The 22,013-nt window shown below is 36.9% G+C and overlaps 1 protein-coding gene and 1 pseudogene across 5 annotated transcripts in view; both read left to right on the top strand.

Moving 5' to 3' along the window:
• Positions 1 to 22,013, top strand: part of CUNH1orf185 (chromosome unknown C1orf185 homolog) — a 159,905-nt gene that overhangs the window by 21,859 nt on the left and 116,033 nt on the right. The gene's annotated exons all lie outside the window — the stretch shown is intronic.
• LOC123858358 (CBY1-interacting BAR domain-containing protein 1-like) lies at positions 4,750 to 12,394 on the top strand (annotated as a pseudogene).

Below are 22,013 nucleotides of genomic sequence, written 5' to 3'. Positions count from 1 at the left end.
CCCTTCATTTTTCCCTTCCTTCTCCTAATGTCCTCCATACTATTCCTTATGTTCCACAAATAAGTGAAACCATATGATAATTGACTTTCTCTGCTTGACTTATTTCACTTAGCATAATCTCCTCCAGTTGCATCCATGTTGATGTAAAAGTTGGGTATTCATCCTTTCTGATGGCTGAATAATATTCCACTGTATATGTGGACACAGCAAAGGAAACAGTCAACAAAACAAAAAGGCAAACCACAGAATGGGAGAAGTATTTGCGAATGCCACTACAGATAAAGGGTTGATATCCAAGATCTATAAAGAACTTCTCAAACTCAACATCCAAAAAACAATCAAGTCAAAAAATGGGCAGAAGACGTGAACAGACACTTCTCCAAAGAAGACATACAAATGGCTAACAGATACATGAAAAAGTGTTCATCATCATTAGTCATCAGGGAAATTCAAATCAAAACCACACTGAGATACCACCTTACACCAGTTAAAATGGCAAAAATTGACAAGGCAAGAAACAACAAATGTTGGAGAGGTTGTGGAGAAAGGGGAACCCTCTTACCCTGTTGGTGGGAAAGCAAGTTGGTACAGCCACTTTGGAAAACATGTGGAGGTGCCTCAAAAAATTAAAAATAGAGCTACCCTATGACCCAGCAATTGCACTCCTGGGTATTTACCCCAAAGACACAGATGTAGTGAAAAGAAAGGCTCTGTGCACCCCAATGTTCATAGCAGCAATGTCCACAATAGCCAAACTGTGGAAAGAGCCAAGATGCCCTTCAACAGATGAATGGATAAAGAAGATGTGGTACATTTCCTATTTCTTTACCAAGAATTTTTGTTTTTCCATGTTTCAAGCATGTTTTTACATTTGTTTCTTGAAGTATTTTTATGATGGCTACTTTAATCTTTGTCATATAGACCTAAAATCTCTGTCATCTCAGAATGGTAGCTATTGATTATCTTTTTTGTTTGTTTATTTGTAATTTAGCTTGAGGTTTTCCTAGTTCCAGGTGTGATGTGTGGTTTTTGATTGAAACTTTGACATCTTGGGGTTTTGAAACTCTGGCTGTTATTTATTTATTTATTTAATAAAGATTTTTATTTATTTATTATTTGACAGAATGAGAGAGACAGTGAGGGAAGGAACACAAGCAGGGGGAGTGGGAGAGGGAGAAGCAGGCTTCCTGCTGAGCAGGGAGCCCAATGCGGGGCTCGATCCCATGACCCTGGGATCATGACCTGAGCCAAAAGCAGACGCTTAATGATTGAGCCACCCTAAATATTAGGTGCCCCTAAATATTTATTTTTTAAGTATGAAAAAACTAGCAGTAATTTTTTAGCTATAATTCTTTATTACCATTAAACATTGTTTTAAAATTTTTCTTGTCTTATTTCTCTTGACAGACTATTTCAATCAGAATCCTAATAATGTCCACACTGTGTTTCACCAATAAATCTCAAGTCTTTTTTAGTCTGTAAGGACTCTCTCCCCTCCTTTGAAAATTTTCTTACAAAATTTTTGTTGTTGTTTTATTGTTATTGCAGAAACTGGGTATTTATACTGTCTGGATTTTGCCAGTTGCTTCACTGTTGAATTTAACTTACCATGCTTCTCTGTCCCTTTATTTAGGTGTTGGATTGAGCCATGAATATTATTTATCCTGTTTTAGCCAGCTTTCTCTGACATTTCTATGGCTAGGGGAAGGGATGTGCCCACCACCTCATTACTGCAAGGTGGGGTAGAAGTCAGGGCACAAGTCCAGGTTTCCAATTTGGACTCTGTTTACATGCAGGATGGGGGCTATTCATTACTGCTGGGCAAGGAGAGAAGTTCTGGTTCCCCACTAGTGCTCCAACCAATACCAATCTGCCTAGGAAAGATAGGTGTGCTTCATTTGTGCTCCCAATAGGACCTCCCATGGACACTATGGGGGAGAACAAAGTAACTTCATTATTGTTTGGCAGTGGTGAACATCCTGGCTCTCTACTAGACCTCCTCTGACACCACCCCCTATTGTCCTTTTTAAAAAAGTAATGTATTTAATTGTAAGCTTATGTAATTTAATTTTTTAAAATGACTATTTCAAATAATTGGCTCATAAAATTCTTGAAAATTTAACAATCAACTCTTATGAGCCAGTAGAAGCTGGCTCTGGCACAACTCAGTAAAAATGCACATAACCTTTGATCCAGCAACTCTACTGCTAGGAATCTACACTAAGGAATTCTAAATTTATCTTAAATTCATCTGTGCAACTGTTAACTGGACATGTCTTATACCCATGTGTGTCTAATAGGCATCTCAAATTTATAATGTCCAGAACTAAATCCTTAATTTTTATTCCATAAAACCTGTTTCTTCTGTGTTTCCCATCTCAGTACATGGCTACCATCACCCAAATGCTCAGGTTCATTAGTCTTGACTCTTCTCTTTCTCTTAACCATCTTAACTATTAGCAAATCCTGCCCACTACATCATCAAAATATATTATGAATCCTATGACTTCCTTCCTTCTTCGTCATTGAGCCTCCTTGATTTTAAGTAACCAATCTCTGAAGTAATCACTGTGGCTTTGTCTGGCCAAACCTGAGTTTACCCATCTCGGGGAGTATTGAGTCAATCCCACCTAAGCACTTGCATAAGTGGATTCTGGCAAAAAGACAATTTTGGCTCTAATGTTGCAGCGTGGTCATTTAATTGCTCATGATCTCTGTTACAAACATCACATAATTCTATACATATATAGTAGATTAAGTAGGAAAAAAGAAAAGAAAAATAAACCTAGAATTTAGTGCTTATAACGCTCTACATTTTCTTTTTCTTTTTTTATTTATTTATTTGAGACAGAGAGAACGAGAGAGAGAGAGCACATGAGAGGGGGGAGGGTCAGCGGGAGAAGCAGGTTCCTTGTTGAGCAGGGAGCCCGATGCGGGACTCGATCCAGGGACTCCAGGATCATGACCTGAGCCGAAGGCAGTCGCTTAACCAACTGAGCCACCCAGGTGCCCATAATGCTCTACATTTTCATGTGTAGCATGTTTTAAAATGTAAATTACTTCACATGACCTAAACAAATCCTTTTTTTAAATAGATATTTTAAGTTATCTAGAGCCAGTTTGTTCTTTTAAAAAGGTCACTAATGCTTAATCTATCTTTTTTTCGCATGGAATGGAACAAAGTGATTATATGTGAAAATTCATGGCAAATTCCTCTTTATGGCAAACATACTTTTTTCTAAGGTGCTTTTTGTTTCACTGTTCACACACTTAAAAGTAAACATGAAAGAAGACCTGTTTTACACCTTTGTGCCAGTAGTTTTTTAAACCTCTGTTCTGTTTATTGCTGATTTCTCTGGTTTCTTCACTAGACCCACAAGAGAATAGTTTTCTTAATTTGAAATATATAATTGCCAAATAGAACATAGTTCTAAATTTGAAATGTTCTGACTCTTATAAAAGTTATCCTGACTTTTTAACTGCAAAATTTCAGAAAAATTATAACTCATGTAATTACTGCTGTTCAAGAAAGTTACATCTGTTAGATGTAATTTTTTTGTTTGTTTGTTTGGGACAAATTTAATAAAGGGATTATATTTACAAAGGCATGAGCAGAGTTTAAGGAAACCAACAAGGGATGATGCAGTATCCCAGGGCTAATAACAGTAAGAGAGCTAGTAAAAGTGGACATTTCTTTGTTTTTTTTTAAGATTTTATTTATTTGAGAGGGAGAAAGCAAGGGAGAGAGAGAGCACGAGTGGGAGGAGGGGCAGAGAAAAAGGCAGAAGCAGACTCCTTGCTGAGCAGGGAGCCTGACACGGGGCTCAATCCCAGGACCCTAGGATCATGACATGGGCTGAAGGCAGACACTTAGCCGACTGAGCAACCTAGATACCCCAAAAGTGGACATTTCTTACCAGTATTCTCAACTGTTGGCTTTGCCTTCCCCAGCCCACTCTTTCTTGGTACCTTAAGTATTTGGGCAGATGGTAAGTACTTTTTTCAGTGCATCCCTGTTGCTGATAGCTACTAGTCTGTATGATTATTTGATAGTTTATAGGAAACCATGTGTGAAAGACTGAGCTAGATGCAATTTATATATTCAATACACATTTGAGTGCCACTATATGTGAGGATTGTGATAAGTGCTGAGACAGTCAAGAAGACAAATCTGCTTTTTGTCTAAATGGAATCACAGTTTTTGTCTATTTATATAGATGGTGTTTGTACTGCCTGCATATTACCTAATGCTTAATATAATTTTTTTTTCAGTCAACCCCCAATGCTTTGCTCCCACTGACTTCCTTGTTTTTCAGGTCTAAGAGTGCTAATGACTCCTGGCTGTCTTTTGGTTCTTGAGATCCTCTTCTTCCCTTGTTTCTTCCTTTAAACTTGTCCACATCTCTGTAAATAGTCTTTAATCTAAGTTCTTTTGAGCATGCCATCCACTTAATGCAAGAACTTAATTAACATAACCTATTTCAACATGCATTCTGAATGAAAGTTGATGTTAGAAATATTCAAATTCTGGTTAACTACTGACTTGTTTGTGTAAATGCTTTAAAGATCTACCATCCCCATCACCTCCTTTATGCTGCATCTCAACATTATCTGTGTTTCCACAGCTCTTACTTAACATTTAATTTTTTATTTACTTATTTATAATCTTCTCCATTAGGCTGTAAGTTGCATAGGGCAGAGACCATGTTTATATTTTCAGCATTGTATTCCTTGTGACTGGTATATAGTAGAGGCTCAATAAATATTTGTTCATTCATTTATTTGACAAATATTAAGGACCTACTATATGCCAGGCCCTGTTTCAGATTCTGAAAATAGAAAAAATAAACCATGTTCCTTCTCTTGTAAAATGAAGAACTAATTGTGTTCCAAGTATAGATGTATGAGATGTTAATAGCCTTTATATGAAAACAGCATTCTATGGACAAATAAATCTGGAAGCAGTTATTCAAAAGTTGAACTGATTTTTTGTTGCAGGTTTTCTCAACTACCTTACTAAGCAAATGTGAGTTTACAAGAGGGGATTGATAGATATGCAATGTTTCCCAAGCTCTTTGTTCACAGAGCCCCATTTCCAGTGACCAGTCAAAATTAATATTTCAAAATAAACCATAATTGGGGGACATGGTTGTTGTTTTGGATTATTTAAGTGGGTCAGGAAAAATATGACTATGCAATTTCCCTGGCTAATCCATTTCCTATTTATTATTCTTCAGTCGATTGACTTAAAGTATACAACACAAAATGATCTTTATGATTTAAGAGCAAGTCATGCTTTTTTTTAGAAGATATAAAACAAATTTAAACAGTTTTGCAGTTGACTCATGAGGTGATGTACAATTAAGAACAGATCTTCAATATAATAGTTTGGTCCTCAAAGATGTGCACACAACATTGAAAGAACTGACATAATTTCAAATTTATCTGTGTTTAATTCTGGGTCATACCAACATAGATTTAATGCATTTTGCCAATTCACCAAGATGGCCTACTGCACAAACCAATGTTTTAATTTTGTGTCTTAAGTGTTCTTTTTCTCACAGAAGGAATTTTACTTCCACCTCTTAATTGCTATGTCTTAGAAAAAATGTATCATCTCTGAGCCTCAGTTTCCTCAACTATAAAATGACATACTAACACCTATCTCACACGATTAAATAATCTCATATATATATATATAATTCCTTTCATGAATGGGAAGTTACAGACAAGCCAGGGGAACAGGATACATAGAATCATGAATGTGGTAATGTATTAAAGTTGGAGACATCAGTAAGAATGAATGTTTAATTGCTATAGGTACAGATGGTTAAATATAGAAATATTTGTAGATATGTGTACACACATGGGTTAGTACATGCACACATACTTCTTTGTTCTGTCCACTGAGAGAGCTTAGAAGAAATGACACCCCAAATACAATAAACACACTTAGGGCCTAGATCTTGGCATCTAGTACCATTTTCATGAAAAGGAACCAGGGTTCCTTGGAAAATGGCTTATTCTATGACTGAGGAAGACAATATACAAGATGAACCTGGATCAGCTTGTGGTGTCAGAAAGTAAGGGATTGTTTAATACACATACAAACACACTCATATACACACTAGTGGGATATGTCAAAGGGACATAGGAGCCTACTGAAAGAACTCTTAAATGGCCAAAAATGGAATAATTTGAGCAACAAAATAAAAGTAGCATCAAATTATAACCCAAAGTATAAAATAAATATCCATGAGTCCATAATGATATAAATACATGACTAAAATAATTAATTAATGGGGAAGAATAGGCAAATTTCCCATGCAGAAGAATTCCAAATATATAGATACTCAAACCTAAAAGAAGGGAAGCTTAAGTTCCTACTCCTTAAATGTAGGTTGCACATAGTGACTTTCTTCCTAAAAGTACAATATGGAAAGTTGGGGAGTAGGAATATCTTTATAGTAAGAAAGCCTAACAAACACAATGGTCTGCAGATCAAGGTCAACATCAGCAGTCCTATGTCATGTTGGTGGTATGTAACCTTGATATCCTATGATGAAAATGGTACTTTACATTTATAATCTTCCTCCAAAAAACCAATAAGTCATACCATTACACACCTATTAGAATGGCTAAACTCCAGGTCACTGACAACACCAAATTTGGGCAAGAATGTAGATCAACTGGGACTCTCATTCATTGCTGGTGTAAATGCAAAATGGTACATCCACCTTGGAAATTTGGTAGTTTCTTACAAAACTAAACATGCTCTTCTCATTTGATCCAGTAATTGCATCCCTTGGTATTTACCCAAAGGAGTTGAGAAGTAATATTCACAGAAACCTGCACCTGGATATTTATAGCACATTTATTCATAACTGTTGAAACTTGGAAGCAACCAAGATAGCCATCAGTAGGTGAATGGATAAACTGTGGTACAACCAGACAAGGGAATATTAGTCAGTGTTAAAACAAATTGAGCTATCAAGTCATGAAAGGACATGGAGGAACCTTAAATGCATGTAACTAAGTGAAAGAAGCCAATCTGAAAAGGCTATATATTGTATGATTCCAACTATATGACATTATGGAAAAGGCAAAACTATGTAAAGAGTAAAACAGTCAGTGGTTGCCAGAGGTAAAGTGTTTGGAGGGATGAATAGGAAGAGCACAGAAAATTTTTAGGGAGGTGAAAATACTCTGTATGACACTATAATGATGGATACATATCATTATATATTTACCCAAATCTATAGAAAGTACAACACCAAGAGTTAATCCTAAAGCAAACTATGGATTTGGGAGTGATTATGATGTGTCAGTTTAGGTTCATCAATTGTAACAAATGTACCACTCTGATGAGAGATGTTGATAATGGGATAATGAAACAATACATGTGGGGGGCAAGGTGTATATGGGAAATCTCTGTACTTTCCTCTCAATTTTGCCATGAAACTAAAAATAACATAATAAACAATAACAAATAAACATTAATATGTACATAAACTTCCAATTAGCACATTTTTAATCATCTTAAAAATAATTTATCATTAATTTTTGTCATTGAAACTTCATATGCTATATGGAAGTCAATTTGGAATCAGCATCCAACACCCTCAAACACAGCTACACATTTGTTTTAGAGTAAATTCATAATGGTTCAGAATTGCTTGAGTTCCCTACAGATGCTGTTCTTGTCTTCAACCCCTATTTCTGCATTTAAACAGTGAATTTGATACAAAAATGATAACACAAAGATTGTAAAGGTAAAGAACAAACTTCAGTTCCCTGAATTCTTTCATTTTACATAACAATATGGAGTTCTTATTTGTGTTTAAAATTTAAAATTTAAAATACAGAGCAGGGGCGCCTGGGTTGCTCAGCTGTTAAGTGTCTGCCTTCGGCTCAGGTCATGATCCCAGGGATCGAGCCCCACATCGGGCTCCCTGCTCAGTGGGAAGCCTGCTTCTCCCTCTCCCACTCCCCCTGCTTGTGTTCCCTCTTTTGCTGTCTCTCTCTCTGTCAAATAAATAAAATCTTTAAAAATAAAATAAAATAAAAAGCAGAGACATTTGAAAACTGCTAAAATCAATACTGAAGAAACAAAGACATGTAATTTCTAGAGTTTATTGTGAAATAGGATTTTTGTGAATCTCTGCCAAGCCTATCCTTTCTACTTAAGACTTTTACTATTTGTAGATATGTTGCTTCATTTGAAAGAAACTTTTCAAAATTAAAGTCAATAAAAAGAGCTTTTCAATCAACAGTGAGTAAAGATATGGGGTGCCTGGGTGGCTCAGTCAGTTAAGCAGCTACCTTCGGCTCAGGTCATGATCCCAGGGTCCTGGGATCGAGTCCTGCATTGGGCTCCTTGCTCAGCAGGGAGCCTGCTTCTCCCTCTCCCTCTGCCTGCTGCTCTGCCTACTTGTGCTCTCTCTCTATCTCTCTGTCAAATAAATAAAATAAAATCTTAAAAAAAAACAGTGAATAAAGATTGATAAATCTGACTGTATTCTCTATTGAATATGAATATACAAAGAAGGCCAATTTTGATGAAGTCGTTGACAAAACAGCAGAAGGTATAGCTCAAAAACAAAATGGTATTGATTACTACAACAGACAACTTGTAAGTATAAGTTTCTTTCCCCTTTAAAAATAATTTAAAAGTTTCAGGGCACCTGGGTGGCTCAGTTGGTTAAGCGTCCAACTCTTGATTTTGGCTCAGGTCATGATCTCAGGGTCATGAGATGGAGCCCCACGTTGGTCTCCATGTTGGGTGTGGAGCCTGCTTGAGATTTTCTCTCACGCTCTCCCTCTGCCCCTCCTCCCCAAGCTCATGCTCTCTCTCTTTAAAATAAATAAATAAAATTAAAAATTATTAATCCTTTATTTTTTATTTTTCTGTACTGTAATTTTTAATTATTTTTGCTATTTTTAATATTTATTGAGGTATAACTGACATAACATTTAGTAAGTTTTAGGTATACAACACATTGGTTTAATTTTTTTATTATTTTTTTATAAAGTTTTAATTTAAATTTTAATTAGTTAACATATAGTGTAATATTAATTTCAGGTGAACAATATAGCAATTCAACACTTCCATACAATACCTGATGCTCATCACAAGTGCACTCGTTAATCCCCATCACCTATTTGACCTACCCCTTCACCCCCTGCCCTCTGGTAACCATCAGTTTGTTCTCTATAGTTAAGAGTCTGTTTCTTTGTATGTCTCTCTCTTTTTTGCCTATGTTCATGTGTTCTGTTTCTTAAATTCCACATATAAGTGAAATCATATAGCATTTGTCTTTCTCTGACTGACTTAATTTTGCTTAGCATAATACTCTCCAGCTCCATCTATATTGTTGCAAATGGCAAGATTTCATTCTTTTTATGGTTGAGTAATATTCTATTATATATGTATACCACATCTTCTTTATCCATTCGTCTATTGATGGACACTTGGGCTGTTTCCATAAATTGGCTATTGTAAATAATGCTGCTATAAACATTGGGGTGTGTGTATCCTTTTGAAGTAGTATTTTTGTATTCTTTGGGTAAATACCTCATAGTGCAATTGCTGGACTGTAGGGTAGTTCTATTTTTTAACTTTTTGAGAAACCTCCATACTGTTTCCAGAGTGGCTACACCAGTTTGCATTCCCACCAACAGTGCAAAAGGGTTCCCCTTTTTCCTCATCCTTGCCAACACCTGTAGTTTCTTGTGTTGTTCATTTTAGCCATTCTGACAGGTATGAGGTGATATCTCATTGTGGTTTTGGTTTGTATTTTTCTGATGTAGAATGTTCCCCCTGCTTGTGCTCTCTCTTTCTGAAACATAAATAAATAAAATCTTTAAAAAATTTTTGTTGCTGTTGTTATCAACAAAAGATTTTCAACCCATGCATATATGGTCAATTAATTTATGACAAAGGAGCCAAGAATACACAATGGGGAAAGGAGAACCTCTTCAATAAATGATGTTGAGAAAACTGGATAGCCATATGCAAAATAATGAAACTGGACCACTACACTGTGCAAAAAATCAACTCAAAATGGATTAAAGATTTGAACATAAGAGCTGAAACCATAAAACTCCTGGAAGATGGGGCACGTGGGTGGCTCAGTCGTTGAGTGTCTGCCTTCGGCTCAGGTCATGATCCCAGAGTCCTGGGATCGAGCCCTGCATCGGGCTCCCTGCTCCGCGGGAAGCCTGCTCTTCCTCTCCCACTCCCCCTGCTTGTGTTCCCTCTCTCACTGTGTCTCTCTGTCAAATAAATAAATAAAATCTTTAAAAAAAAAAGAACCTCCTGGAAGAAAACATAGGTAGTAAATTCCATGACATTGGTCTTGGCAATGCTTTCTTGGATCTGGCACCAAAAACAAAGACAGGGGCACCTGGATGACTCAGTTGGTTAAGTGTCTGACTCTTGATTTCAGTTCAAGTCATGCTACCAGGGTCATGAGATCAAGCCCCATATTGGGCTCCACACTCAGCTCAGTGTCTGCTTGAGATTTTCCCTCTTCCTCTACCTTTGCCCCTCCCCTGGCTCATGCTTTCTAAATCAATCAATCAATCAATCAATCAATCTTTTTAAAAAGGCAAAGGCAACAACAACAACAAAAAAAAGTGGGATGACATCAAACTAAAAAGCTTCCACACAGTGAAGGAAATCATCAACAAAATTAAAAGGCAACCTACCAAAGGTGAGAAAATATTTGCTATTAATTAATTTTAGCCTTTCTGACTGGTGTGAGGTGGTATCTCATTGTGGTTTTGATTTGTATTTCCCTGATGCCAATTGATGTTGAGCATTTTTTCATGTGTCTGTTGGCCATTTATATGTCTTCTTTGGAGAAATGTCTGTTCATATCTTCTGCCCATTTCATGACTGGATTATTTGTTTTTTGGGTGTTGAGTTTAATAAACAGTATGGAGGTTCCTCAAGAAGTTGAAAATAGAGCTACCCTATGACCCAGCAATTGCACTACTAGGTATTTACCCCAAAGATACAAATGTAGTGATCAAAGGGGCACCTGCACCCCAATGTTCATAACAGCAATGTCAACAATAGCCATACTGTGGAAAGAGCCCAGATGTCCATCAACAGATGAATGGATAAAGAAGATGTGTTTTATATATATATTAGAATACTATTCAGCCATCAAAAAGGATGAAATCTTACCATTTACATCAACTTGAATGGAACTGGAGGGTATTGAGCAAAATAAGTCAGAGAAAGTCAATTATATGGTTTTACTCATATCTGGACTTTAAGAAACAGTGCAGAGGGGGCGCACGCTCGGGCGCCTCTGAGCCCAAGTCTTTGGGCCGGGATCAGGGTCCCCGGGCCAAGTGCAAGGCAAGATGTTGAGGCGCAGCATGGAAAACCGGGACGTTCAAACCAGACAACTGCAAGATGCTGTCACAAATGTGGAGAAGCATTTCGGAGAGCTGTGCCAAATCTTTGCTGCTTATGTGCGGAAAACTGCCAGACCGCGAGACAAAGCAGACCTACTGGTGAATGAAATCAACGTGTATGCCTCTACAGAAACCCCAAATTTAAAGCAGGGCCTGAAAAACTTTGCTGATGAGTTTGCCAAGCTTCAGGATTATCGACAAGCAGAGGTTGAAAGACTTGAAGCCAAAGTAGTTGAACCTTTGAAAGCTTATGGAACCATTGTAAAAATGAAATGAGATGACCTCAAAGCAACATTAACAGCAAGGAATCGAGAAGCTAAACAGTTAACTCAGAAAGAACACATCAGCGAAACCCATGGGAGCCACATGTTATTTCACAGGCAAAAACTGAATTGCAGAGAGCTACAATGGATGCTACCCAAACAACTCGTCATCTGTAGGAAACTATTGACAATTTTGAAAAGCAGAAAATAAAGGATATAAAGACTATATTTTCAGAATTTATCACAATTGAAATGTTATTTCATGGCAAAGCTTTAGAGGTCTACACTGCTGCCTACCAAAACATACAAAAGATTGATGGAGAAGATTTGGAGGTTTTCCGAAATTCTCTGTATCCACCAGATTATGCATCTCTTTTAGATATCGTAAGAGCAAATTCAAAGTCATCTCTTCAGAGATCACTCTCAGCTAAGTGTATATCTGGAAGAGGACAGGTATCTACCTGTCGACTAAGAAAGGATCAACAGGCAGAAGATGATGATGAAGAGGATGAAGACTTAGATGTTACAGAAGAAGAAAATTAATTTTCTTAAGTAAACTTCACCTTTCAGTTTTCATCTTAAATGACCTGGAATCCAGAATTACTACACTGTAAAACTTTATACTGGCTTCATACATGTTAAACCTCAAAATGAAATCCTACTGGAAATGAAAATTAAAGGAAATTTGTGCTGACCAAAAATGAAGGTTTTAAAAAATATTACACACCAGTCATTTCAACATCCTATCCAACAGTATGTGATTTTTGTATAGGTTCCATTTTTTAAAAATTATGTATTTCAAAAGTATTTCATACTAATGCACTATACATAGTTATGGTTGCAGTATAAGTAGATGACAAAAAAACAAGAGATCTAACAATTTGACTTGCTTCTTTTGCTTTCATTGCCAAAAAAGGGTCTTTAGTCATTCTGATTAAATACAAATTCTATTCCATAAAGCCTTAACAAAAAAGACAAGGGTTTTTTTTCCTTTCCTTTTTTTCACTTTTACTACAACCTTAAGTTTCATTGTTTGATAATTTACTTTTCAACAAGAGTGTTATTACTTCTGATTAAAGGTAATGGGACACTAGAGTATCAGTGTCTTAAATTTTAGATTAAAATTTAGCATAAATTTTAGATTCAAAAAGAAAGCTACATTCAGCCTGATTCTGGTTTTAAAATGAAAATGATTATCATACTAAGGAATTATACATGAAACTACAACTTTTGGAAAGCTGTAATTTGGTGGAATGTTGCCTAAGAAAACATCATGGAAAACCAAAAACCATTAAAAGTATAAAAATTTTACCAAACCACCATCTAATTAATGAAAGAGGATATAGTTACTTTTATTCCTGAAAATAATCAATTTAATCAGAGCCTTTCAGTACGTCCATTTGTTTCTTTGGATGGGGATTGTACTTTTGATATTTCATGGATACCAGTCAGGCATATAAAAATTACGAAATTTATAAAATCATTTGGGATAACCATAAAAAACAATTATTCATAACAGACAAATAAAGACTTTCTAGAAAGAAAAAAAGAAAGAAAGAAAGAAAAGAAAAGAAACAGTGCAGAGGGTCATAAGGGAAGGGAGGGAAATCTGAATGGGAAAAAATCAGAGAGGGAGACAAACCATGAGAGACTCTTAACTGTAGGAAACAAACTGAGGGTTGCTGGAGGGGAGCTGGGTGGGGGGATGGGATAACTGGGTGATGGGCATTAAGGAGGGCACATGATGTGATGAACACTGGGTGTTACATGCAACTGATGAATAACTGAACACTACATCTGAACTAATGATGTGCTATATGTTGGCTATTTGAATTTAAATAAAAAAAATAAATGTGTGCTGGCTAGGCAAAGTATTAAAAAAATGGGCAGAGGATCTGAATAGACATTTTTACAGAGAAGACATGGATGGCCAACAGATACATGAAAATGTGCTCAACATCACTAATCTTCAAGGAAATGCAAATCAAAACCACAATGAGATATCACTTCACAGCTGTTAGAATGACTATTATCAAAAAGACAAAAACAGGGCGCCTGGGTGGCTCAGTTGGTTAAGCGACTGCCTTCGGCTCAGGTCATGATCCTGGAGTCCCAGGATCGAGTCCCGCATCGGGCTCCTTGCTCAGCAGGGAGTCTGCTTCTCCCTCTGACCCTCCCCCCTCTCATGCTCTCTCTATCTCATTCTCTCTCAAATAAATAAATAAATAATAAATAAAAGAAAAAAGACAAAAATAACAAGTGCTGGTGAGGATGTAGAGAAAAGGGAACCCTTGTGTACTGTTGGTGGGAATGCAAAATTGGAGCAGCCACTGTGTAAAACAATATAGAGGCTCTTCAAAAAAATTAAAAATAGAATTACCATATGATCCAGCAATTCCACTTCTGGGTATTTATCCAAAGGAAATGAAAACACTAACTTGAAAAGACATATGCACCCCCATGTTCACTGCAGCATTATTTAAAATAGCCAAGATATGGAAATAAATCTAGTGTCCATTGATGGATGAATGGATATATACATATATATAGCCAATGGATACATATGTGTGTGTGTGTATATATACACACACACACACAATGGAATGTTATTCAGCCATAAAAAGGAAATTTTCCCATTCACAATGATATGCATGGACCTTGAGTACATTATGGTAACTGAGATAAGTCAGACAGACAGAGAAAGACAAAACCATAAATCTCACTTACATGTGGAATCTAAATGAACAAATAAATAAACAAAAACTAAGCTCATAGTATTAAGAAGGGCATGTGTGGTGTTGAGCACTGAGTGTTACACACAACTAATGAATCGTTGAATACTACTTCAAAAACTAATGATGTACTATATGTCAGCTAATTGAACATAATAATAATTTTTTTTTAAAAAAGGCAATGCTTTTTGATTTATAAGAGCCAAGTATGATTAATAAATAAAAATAAAATGTTCCTGGAAAAAAAAACAAACAAACAAACAAACAAAAAAACAAGCTCATAGATTGTTCATGTGACCTCCTTAATGCCCATCACTCAGTTATCCCATCCCCCCAGAGAACAGATTGGTAGTTACTAGAGGTGGGGGTGGGTGAAATGTGTGTAAGTGGTCAAAGGGTACAAACTTTTCAGTTATAAAATAAATAAGTCCTGGAGATGTGATGTACAGCATGGTGACTATAGTTAACAATACTGTATTGTATATTTAAAAGTTGCTAAGAGTAGATCTTAAAAGTTCTTACCACAAGAAAAAAATTGTAACTATGTGGTGATGGATGCTAATTATATTTATTGTGGTAATCATTTCACAATATAGACAAATGTCAAATCGTTATGTTGTATACATGAAACTAATATAATGCTATATATGTATTATATTTCAATAATAAAAGATTTTCACTATCCAGGGGTGCCTGTGTGGCTCAGTTGTTAGGCGGCTGCCTTCGGCTCAGGTCATGATCCCAGGGTCCTGGTTTTGAGCCCAATATTGGGCTTCCTGCTCAGCGAAGAGCCTCCTTCTCCCTCTCCTCCCCACTCGTGCTCTCTCACTATCTCTGTCGCTATCTCTCTCAAATAAATAAATAAATAAAATCTTTAAAAAAAAAAAAAGAATGAGGTTGAGAATGTTCTCCTTCCTGAACACTCCATATCTCTATATATAGCACTTTAGTTTTTATATTTTACTGAATCATTCACCAATTTGTATATCTTACAAAATTACAAATTGTCTTCTCTCTCCAAATAGACTAAATTCCATGAGGGCATTTCATGTAATAGGAAATCAATCAATAAATATAAGTGTAAAAAATATTCTCACTGCATCCTAACTAGACTAAAAACTGAATTTGATTTTGAAATGGAAAAAGGTTAGGCACTGAAATGTAATTATTCCAAATTTAGATGTTCATGTTCTGAGGTAACACCATTCTTAATTAGAAAAAATATATAATAATGGCATTCTCCTCCTCTGTAGCAGATGTCTTTGGTACTACCCATATCACATACCCACAGCCCATCTCTGACATTAGCCATATCTACAAGGTCATCCCAAATCACTTCACATTTCCCTTGTCCTATTCAAATATTTTCCTATATTCTTCCCTAGGGCCCTCTCCAGACATCATGAGAGTTTGCTTAGCCCATTTGGCAAGCACAACCCAGATGAGTGGGGGGATTTAACCTCTTCTGGGGTAACGTAATTGATAGGATGTGGGATTCATGGATAAATGCTCCAGCTTCTTTAAAGTGGATTACAAAAAACTCAACATGCCCTTATATTTCCTCCTTCCCTATTTCACTTTATTTATTCCCTCCCTGCTGGTTCCTGGGATGACCTCCTAAATAAACTACCTGCCTCCTAAATAAACTGCCTGCATCCAAGACCATGTCTATGACTCTGCTTTCAGAGAAACACAAATTGAAAATATATTCAACCACTATATTCCAATAACCTTACAGATTTTGTAGTTCTTTGAAAAGGACAAGCTCTTTCTTGCCTCAGGGTTTTTGTACATGCTATTCCTTCTACTTTTTGTGCATTTCCCCACCTCATCAGTCAGGTATCAACTTAAATATCACTTCATGAGGAGACCTTTCCTGACTCCGTAAAGCAGCTTAGATGGCCCCTTGTTTAATGCTTTTATCAACCAGTACTTTTCTTCAGTGAGTCTTATTATAACTGTACTTGAATATTTATTTGGATAATTTTATGTTTAAAGTTGGTTTTCTGAGTCAGGCTGTAAGCTCCATGAGATCAGGGATGATGTCTGCTGATAGTAGTAGGCTCAGCATCTAGTAAAAAGTCTGGAATCCTGTGAGTAGTCAACAAATATGTACTTAGTGCCTATCATTGGTTGAGCACTTTTCCAGACTCTAGGGATAAAGAACAAACCAGACAAAAATTCTACCCTTGTTCTATGAGAGAGAACCAAGACAAAAACCAAGATATACAAATAAAATCTGTGGTATGCTAGAAGATGGTAAGTGCTATGAGGAAAACAGCAAAAGAAAAGGAAAGTATTGAGGGAGTTGCAATTTTAAATAGGGTGATCATAGAGGGAATTGATAGGTAAAATTTGAGAAAACATCTAAAAGGTATAAGCCATATTGCTATCTGGGTTAAGAGTGTTCTTAAGCTTTCCCAGGCAGAGGGAAAAATAAGTGAAAAGGCCCTCAGGCAAGAGTATGTCTGTCATGGGCATATTCAGAGAACAGTAATGAAGCAAATATTGTAGAATTAGTAGAGTGAGTGAGGGGAAAATAGAAAGATGACATCAGAGGTACTGGGGTATAGTGAGGCAGATAATGTATGATCTTGGAGACTACTGTCAGGACCCTTACTTTTACCCTGAGTGAGATGAGAAGAAGCCATTAAAGCTTTGAGCAGGGAAATAAAATGATCTGACTTCTATTTTAAAACTATGACTGTGGCTGCTATGTTGAGAAGTAGGACAAAGACAAGGATAGAAACAGAGAGACCAGTTAGGATGCTGTTGCAATAATCTAGGCAGGAGAGATAACTTGAACCAGAATGGTAGCAGTGGAGATAGTGGTAAATAGCAAAATTTTGAATATGTTTTAAAGAAAGGGACAGTACAATTTGCCTCAAAGTTTTTAAGTTTAAACAAATAGAATGGAGATTGGGAAAACTGTAGGAAAAATAAGTTTGGGAGTGAGATGTAAAATATGAGACTCCTATTATATATCCAAATAGATATGATGAGTAGGCAGTTGAATATACAAAAGTTTGGAGTTCAGAGAAGAAGACTTGGTTGGAGCTATAAATTTGGAAATTGTCCACACATTGATGATATTTAAAGCCATTAGGCTGGATGAAATACCTGAAAGTGTAAGGTTAGATGGAATAAAGAGGAAGTAAAATGTTTGAGCCCTGGGACTTCCAAATATTTAGAGGTCAGAGAGATTAAGAGAAACCAGCAATGGGAACTGAAAAGATGTTGTCACACAGAAACCAGGAGAGTGTGGAGGGAGCTATGGAGGTTCTCTTATGATTGCTTCAATTTTTATTTTTAAAAATTTTTTAAGAGATCAAAGCTGAGTAAGATCTCTTTCTTTTTTTTTTTTTAAGATTTTATTTATTAATTTGTCAGAGAGAAAGAGAGAACAAGCAGAGGGAGAAGCAGGCTCCCCGCTGAGCAGGGAGCCCGAAGTGGGACTCGATCCCAGGACGCTGGGATCATGACCTGAGCCAAAGGCAGACGCTTAACCGACTGAGCCACCCAGGTGTCCCTGATTGCTTCAAATTTTAAAGTAAAATAGGAAGTAAAGTTATTAGAAGGAAGTGTTAAAGAGGCGGGAGGAGTAGAAGATCTGAGGAAACAGGTAGAAATAGTTTTCTAGGAGAATGGAAGGGTAAAAACTGCAGGTAATATGATTTCTGAGCACCTTCAAGGTTATTGATTCCTGATTATAAATTTAAAATAAGAATAGTCAGTATAGTTGTGTGTTTTTCTCCAGTCACATTTAGCATGGTGAGTGTAATAAAAAGGTATAAAGAGAGTTGAATTTAACAAGTTTTGTCACAGGAATATGACAAAATGAGAGAGAAGCAAGTGGGTTGAAGATGTGTGGAAGGGAAGAATTGTAATCACTGGCCATGGAATTTAAATTAGGTAAGAAAAGTGTGAGGTCATAAGTGGATGAAGGATAATTAAAAGGTCACAGAAACAATAAATTATAAGTCTCAGGCGGCTTTAAGACTTATTAGAGTTACTACCCTAGAGGGAGTGAGTGGAAAGACAAATGATGGTTGGAGAGTAGGATGCTTGGAATTGAGATTATAGGAAGATTATAGTTACAGGTAAGACAAGGTCTAGAGTGCTATTATGGTAGTGAGTGGCAGAGGTAGGCTGGAAAAGGAGTCAGGTAATGAAATATACATAGTCTAATGGAAATACACTCTCAGGTAAGAAGGATGACCTATGTGATCTGGGCTTGTTATAACAATTAATACAAACAGGGACAAATGGCATCACAAGATTGTTTCTCATTGTCCCGAGGAAGAAGTTTGTGGTAAAGTAGTGAATATTGCAAGAGGGAAGAAATCTTGCCAAAGGCTGAGAGTTTTGTGCCACACCTCAAATTCTGGCAGAGGTATTAAAATATCCAGAGGGTCCCTGAATAACAAAATTTAACAGTTATTGAATGTCAAGGCACTGAACTCAGAATAAATGTAAGAAAATTTTGTGCCAACTTATTGAAGTTTGACTTAAATTCTTACCACTGTTCTGAAGAAAGCCAGTGAACCTGCTTGGGTTTTCTTGAGAGAGACTCCATACAGGACTGATTGGAGGGTGAGGTGAATTCAATAGATAGGTGAACTGTTAGAAACTAAGGTTTAGGGCACCTGGGTGGCTCAGTCATTAAGCGTCTGCCTTTGGCTCAGGTCATGATCCCAGGGTTCTGGGATGGAGTCCCACATCGGGCTCCCTGCTCGGCAGGAAACCTACTTCTCCTTCTCCCACTCCCCCTGCTTGTGTTCCTGCTCTCGCTATCTCTCTCTCTCTCTGTCAAATGAATAAATAAAATCTTAAAAAAAAAAAAAAGAAACTAAGGTTGAGGGGAGTTGTAACTAATAAGCTGGGAGAGTAATTGGCTGTTGCTGAGAGAATCCCTAGGAATTGAAAGAAGGGTCTTTGAAAAAGCCCACAAATGTACTTTATGAAAGAGAGAGCCACTAATTATGCCACTGCCATAAAGAAGACCCTGAAGGCAGATTATAACTTCAGTTAAGTGAGATTTTTCTGCCTCTTACCTCTCCTCCCTCTCCCTTGTTCCAATCCAGATATACCCTAGTGAATAGGGAAGGAGTGAAAGAGCAAGGTGGTAAAGTAGAACAGAAGTCAATTACATTACTCTCCCCAACACAGGGTTTTACATGTCACAGATCAAGTTGGATAAAGGAGAAGTTTAAGCTGTATGCAAGTTTGAAGTAGGAGAGTTTGGACTGGACATTTTTAGTTTCAAACAAAAGACTTTATTTATTGGACCAGGAGGACTTTTTTTTTAATTACTGAAAGTAACCCGAAAAGCTATGGAAATTCCTGAGATATCATCCAAGGATGGAAAAGAAAAAGCTGAGAGTAGTCTTGAAGGAATCAGGGGGAAATAATAAAATGACTTTCTGGTAGCACTATACCAGGTCCAGGTTGTTAGTAAAGAGCCTACAATTATAAGGTAGAATATGGTAAGTGACACAGGAAAAGAAGAAAAGTTATTTGAGAGTTGAGTGAAAAAAAGAACCCAGGAAGTAAAATGGAGGGGCAGCATTTAAGCAGGACTTGAAAATAACATTGGATACTTCAGGGTGGATAGAATTTAAAGGTTTTATTTATTTGTCAGAGAGAGAAAGAGAGCACGCACAAGCTGAGGGAGTGGCAGGCAGAGGGAGAAGCAGGCTCCCTGCTGAGCAGGGAGTCCAATGCAGGACTTGATCCCAGGATCCTGGGATCATGACCTGAGCTGAAGGCAGACGCTTAACCAGGTGTCCCAAGTGGATAGAATTTAAAGCTGAGAAGGAAAGACTACTAACTTACAAGTTATATTCACCTGTGTTCCCTAGAAAACAAATCCTGAGGCAAAGCTGAATTATTAATTTAAGACTGAGGAAAAAGAGGGGCACCTGTGTGGCTCAGTCAGGAAAGCATCTGATTCTTGATTTCAGCTCTGTGCTCAGTGGGGAGTCTGCTTGGGATTCTCTCTTCCTCTGCCCTTCCCCTGCTCATGCATGCTCACTCTCTCATTCTCTAAAATAAATAAGTAAATCTTAAAAAAAAAAAAAAAAGAAAGAAAGAAAGAAAAAGACTGAGGAAAAAGGGCAGTGAGGTAGGGAAAAGTTGGTAGCAAAAACAATGTATTACATTGCTAAGCTGGCCATTACTTCTCAAAGTTAGACAGCCAGAAATTTATCCAAACGGTATCTCCAGACAGGTTATACAGAAACACCAGACCCAGTGAAGTCTTTTGGAGCAGAATGAAAGGAGAATCTACTGGCTGGACACTCCTTTGTCCTGTCCCCATTGTCAAAGTTTTCCCCTGACAGAGTTAACTACCCTATACTTTCCAGTCATTTGGCCTCTCCTATACTTTCTAGGTAAGCAAGATCTCATACTCTATGGCATGATCTTTCACTTGAGTCTGGAATTTGTGGGTGGAGAAGGAGACTTCAAGATTCAGTTGTGAAACAACTTGGATATTGCAGTCTGTATAATTGACCAAACAGGCAGTAGCAAGGGCTGACCAAGCAGCCGAGGGCCAGGAAGACTAGTGGAAAAACTGAGGCAATGCATAGAAAGTGCCAAATATACTCCCAAATCTGTAACTGTGGCCTACATATTCCCACTTGGATTGTCTACAGGCATTTTAATCTCAACATGTCTAAAATAGGTTCAAAACTTTTTTATTATGATATATTACATATCCAGAGAAAATTGGGGGAAAAAAAGCCACAGAGGGAGAGAATATATTTGCAATACATAAAACTTACAGAGGACCCATTCTAGAAGAATATATAAAAACTCCTTTAAATCATTAAAAAGTAGGAGTACCTGGGTAGCTCAGTTGGTTAAGCGACTGACTCTTGGTTTCAGCTCAGGTCGTTATCTCAGGGTCATGAGATCTAGTCCCATGTTGTTCTGTGCACTTAGCGCAGAGTCTGCTTGGGACTCTCTCTCCCTCTCCCTCTGCCCCATCTCCCTGCTCTCTCTCTCTCAATCTCTGTCTAAAATAAATAAATAAATCTTTTTAAAAAAGTAGATAACTCAGTAGAAAAAAGGGGCAAAAGATGTAACTTATATTTCACAAAAAGGAAAATCCAATGTCCATAAATACATGAAAACAGTTCAACTTAATTCATAACCTGTAAAATTCTCTTTAAATCATGATAATTCCACTTGTGGGTAGGATACAGTGGGAAGGATAAACCAATGTTCTGCTGTAACAAATAGATAAATTCCAAAAATATTTTTAAATACATCAGTTTTCACTTAGATGAATTAAACTTTTAATGTGAAGAGTCCTCTCCAGATAAGTTGATAATAGCCAACATTTTTCTTTCCTTATTATATTTGCTAATTCTAGACACTGAGAAATTGGGCTTGGCCTAGTTTAGAGGGACTCCCCTGGAAGAAAAAAGAAGCAGAAAAGCATTAGACAACCACATTGGCTAGCATGATGGATTGGAATTTAGAGATACACCAAATAGAAAAAAAAAAGAGAGAGGGAAATAAACCATAAGAGAACTTTTTTTTTTTTAAAGATTTTGTTTATTTGTCAGAGAGAGAGAGAGCA

This window comes from Mirounga angustirostris, unplaced genomic scaffold (assembly GCF_029215605.1).
Source record: "Mirounga angustirostris isolate CCGP_5_RB_7025 unplaced genomic scaffold, mMirAng1.0.hap1 SCAF_4, whole genome shotgun sequence".
Lineage (NCBI taxonomy): Eukaryota > Metazoa > Chordata > Mammalia > Carnivora > Phocidae > Mirounga > Mirounga angustirostris.
Note: the sequence above shows the minus strand (reverse complement) of the source record. Positions and strands in the feature narration are given on the sequence as shown.